Source organism: Toxorhynchites rutilus, chromosome 2 (assembly GCF_029784135.1).
Source record: "Toxorhynchites rutilus septentrionalis strain SRP chromosome 2, ASM2978413v1, whole genome shotgun sequence".
In the NCBI taxonomy this organism is placed as follows: domain Eukaryota; kingdom Metazoa; phylum Arthropoda; class Insecta; order Diptera; family Culicidae; genus Toxorhynchites; species Toxorhynchites rutilus.
The window spans coordinates 284,243,511-284,248,195 of NC_073745.1; the positions used below are offsets into that span (position 1 = coordinate 284,243,511).

General features: G+C 38.5%; 1 pseudogene; it reads right to left on the minus strand.

The window, feature by feature from the left end:
- Positions 1-822: 822 nt before the first annotated feature.
- On the minus strand, positions 823-2,021 carry LOC129766939 (putative nuclease HARBI1; annotated as a pseudogene).
- Between the last annotated feature and the right edge of the window lie 2,664 nt (positions 2,022-4,685).

Sequence of the window (4,685 nt, forward strand, 5' to 3'; positions counted from 1 at the left end):
TCTGAAGATTCTACATCATATGATGTCGAAGACATGGATGAACCGGATCCAATTCCAACTACTGAGGAACATTTGAACGATACTCTGTCGACGAAGGTAATATATTTTTAAGAATTACTATTGTGTATCAAATGCACACGAGGGAACGTCCATTAATTACATCCCTATAAATCACCCATTGTAATCCCTCCTTCCCTAATTCGTCCTATGATACTTTTTGTATGGGTCTTTGGGATCATTCAAATATCTCTATTCAATAGAGAGAGGGGGGGGAATGTTGAGGGTCACATTATTTTCAATGAAATAGGTATACAAAAATGTATTATGTGCGGGAGGGAACGGCCACACTAGAATATTTTCTGGAGTACAGTTTGTGTATTTGTTTTTAACTATATTTGATTAAATTGTTTTTTTTTTGCAGATCAGAACTAACGTTACACAGCGAGCTATATTGGAGCAACAACTGAAACTGATAAAGGCACAGCAAGATTATACAGCTCAACTAAAAGTCCAACAGGATGAGAGACATGAAAAAGAAATGGACCTGCTGGCACTGAAAAAAGAAGTTGCACTACTTCAATTTAAAATGTTGAGAAACAATAATTATGTGGAATTGAGTAATGAATAAGTAAATAAGTGCGTATGTGTGTGCGTGTGTGTGGACGAGTAATGTAAACGGATACTTTAAAAAATGACAATACACAATACAATTGTTACGAATATCAAAAATGCATGTTTGTATTATAAAAACGAACGTAGTTAATACTATGTTATTCAATACTTAAGGTATTCATATATTCTTAAAGAAAAATTGAAAACATTTTAATTGCATAGTCTTCTGATGAAACATCGATAGAAATTCAAAGTTTCAATGATTTCACATGGTTTCCAATTGCATAGCGGCGAGCATGGCGAAGCTATAGCATCACGACGTTGTTTTCCACGTTGCAGTACTGTGTTTGCAGCCAATCAGAAATTTCGAACAAACTTTAATTTATTTCGCGAATCTGAATATGGTTCGAAGTCAGTATCATTAACATATTTTGCAACACGCAAAACGAAGCAAGCTGCAATCATTCTTGGAATACGCTCAGTGCTCACGCGTACCTTAGATTTCAGAATAGGGAATCTTTGTTTTTTTTTTGACCAAAACATCTTTCAATAATAACTCTTTCTTGAGTATGTATCTTATTGTACTGTTTTTGGCCAGCAGTTACTGGGTTTCGATACGGGGTCATCGTCCACGGTGCTAAAGGGTATGCTTCGTCAGCCAACAGTAGAGCACCGGATCCGTTTTGCTGCATAATTTTCAATATTTCGGAGTTCTGCCATATACGAGCGTCATGAACGGAATCGGCCCATTTACAGTCAATGCTTGTAAAAATCTCTTTAGCATTGCAAGTCGCTTGTACGTTGAAAGAATGGAGCCCCTTTCTATTAATGAATCCATCCTTGTAGATATTGGATCTTTCTATCAGGATATGGGTACAATCTATAGCCCCGATTGCATCGGGCATTCGATGGTTGGACAACTAGACTTTCTTTTCATGTTCCAGTTCTTGTGTTGTCTGTGGAAAACGAATCCAATCGTTGGCTTTGATAACAATTGCCTTGCACACAGCCCATATAGTTTTGCATACCGTTGTTTGGTGGATACCCAGACCCTCTCCAACTCCAACCTGAAATATATTTGGGTTTTAAAGATTAATGACAATAATTAATATTTTATCTATTATTGATAATTAGATTACCTGAAATCCGGGGTCTCCCAAGTAACGCAAGAAACATTTCATTCGCTGGATGTCCCCGAGAGCTCCAACTCTAGTTTCATTGTCGTTTCCTAAGAAATTTTGTGCTAAATAATCAACGTTTTCACGGGAGAATCTGTATAGTTGCTTGAAATTGTCATCGTCACCTATGCGTCTCCCTTTGTATATTTTTATTGCGCGATTTCTCGTATAAATACCACCAACATCGACAACTGGTTGAAATGGTAGATTAACAAACTCCCCAGAGTACATTTTGATGTATGCCTTATAAACTTAAATTTTACGTAATTCACCAAACGATCCCCTGCGAAGTGCGGTCTGAGTCTGCTTAGAGGCACACTCAAAGTTTTCGGAGTCAAGTAAACGACTGTTACGGTTTTATTCATACAAATTGTGATGTTCGAAAAGTAAACACTTAATTTTCGTTTTTTATCATACGGATGTGAGTAAAAGCTTGAGTGAATGCTTTGACAGGCGAATTTGAGTGAAGTCAAGTAAAGCACTCATTTTATTCATATGACCTAATATCTATCTCGGTCTGGGCCGTGTATGTGGCAAGGTATGCGGAAAGCTTATTTGTCTTTTGTTTCACTCGCTCGTATCAATCTTATATTGCTGTACCATGTATATTATACAAATGCTTAGGGGAATGTGGGGTATGCCCGACCCCCTAAGGAAAAGTATTGTTTTGTGTGATCTGCGGTCACATATTGATATGTTTCCTCCACAGAATCATTGTCTAGTTTATTTGCCATGAGATATAAGGAATATCAGTACACTTAAACGGTAATTTTCCCAAGTAATAGTCAATTTAAAAAACTGCCATAAAAATGAAGCTCATCAACCAGTGCGGGTGAAACCGGCACCCCATGGGGTAAGACCGTCATCTCAATTTCTCAATATATATACTTGGCAACAGATGAACCAGTTTGAATGTGACAATCGGCAAATAGAAGTTATTCTAATTCTAAATGTCGCTGTCGAGTATGGTTCGAATCGCTCAACCGATTCCGGAGATATGGTCGGAACAAGTTCCGACGAACATGGAATTTGGAGAAGAAATCCCAAACCACACCACAATTCAATTACAAGTTTAATGGAATCTAGGACCACATTGAACACTTACCGGTGGTCAGTTTTTCTTCTTACTTGAATCAATATCCGTCATACGACGCTTTTAATCACACTAGGATTCGACTTGAAATCACAGAGAAGAATGAGTTCATGACTGTAGGTAAATTTTTTCAGGTTTTTGTGATTATGATGGCAATAAAACTAATTAAATTATGTTTAGTTGTAATTAGTTTATTATTTTCGTTAAGACCATACAGCCATTATTTTTCGTTCAATGATGAAGTTCATTTAATTTCATCGAACAGCTTAAATACAACATTAAATTTACATCAGTAGTTCAAAAGTCGTGGAAGCACGTTTGATAGAAACTCCACTAACAATAGCCTCTTTTGCAAGGGTGAGGTTCTCCTGGGATCAACTCCCTCGATTCGTTTTTCTTTGGTAGCTGCGAGGCATCTGAAATTGATGGAAAATATGTCTTAGAAACCGTCAACTAAACGCAAACCATGCCGGGATCCCCCACTGAAAGGGTGACGGACTTACCCCGACAGCACACATTTTTCAAGAAGACTATTTCTATTAACTTATTGCTTTAACTTACCTCAACTCGAATCCCAGTGATTGCTAACAATCCAGGGGACAAACTGTAGAGCAACGGAAAAGAATTTGAAACCGCGTTCAACAATAAAAGCTTAAACTTCACTGACGGAAAATTACATCCGGCTACATATCATCGGCACTCGCGTTTGTTTTGATTTATATTTTGACAGTTGACGGATCACGATGGGTTCGATGTGATTGAGAATGTCTAAAATAATAAATACTAACATGTAGAGTATTCAAAAACGTAGTTAATCAGAGTTTTCTAGTAAAACTCAGGGGGTGCCGGTCTTATCCTCAGTGACGGGCTTACCCTCCCTTCCCCTACCAGTATGTGTGAGTCATGACATTTTCTGTTATGTTATGTCTCATTTAATGTCATAAATCGGGATGAAAAAACATGAGCTAAAAATCAATTTTGGGTGTAGTGTACCCTTTGGAAAAGCGGGGTCATATCCATCTACCCATTAATGTAACTGTTAAATAATATAACGGTGTAAATATTCGTAAGCGATGTAAATATAGTTCCTCTTATTTACGAAGCAAGAATGAAAATGTAATTAACTCATTAGACGAACATCTCTTCACCATCTGTAAATGCGATTGCAAAGAACTTCGTCAAGATGAATAAATGGATTATTTTAAATGAACAATTGTTAGACAGTAAATCGGAAAAAAAATCATGCAACAAATATAACGTTTCTCAATCTGCAAAGCCAAATTTCCACACACCGAGACATAAATGGTATTTCCGGTAGCATACTTCCAGCTGGGCTTTTCCATCAAACCACTTTTCACTCCCCAGAACGATACTCCGAGCTTACTTGTGCTATTGTTGCTGACGATGATGATGCTCTTGCCTGCTGGTCAGAGACCTCACCCGCCCTCAGCCTGCCAACCACAGTGGTTGCGTCCTTGCGATGCCGCCTAAATCGTTCACTGCTCCGAAATGTGCTCGGCTCGGTCGGTTTTCGGGCTGCCGAGGGAACATCGAAGGACAGTTTTCCCGTACGACACGACCCACAAAGCGTGGCAGCATTTCACCCAGCACAATGCTCTACACCACATGGACACTTCCGGAGAAGAACCATTCCGAAAGATAACGGTGAGTGGTTTTAGGAAAATGGGCGCTACAAGCACTTGGCACTTGTAGCTGATTGATTTTGTTTATTCTCTGTTGACGGGCATTTAAGTCGACTTTCCGAAGCCGGCAAAGACGTAAATCGAGCTTAGAATGAAGTT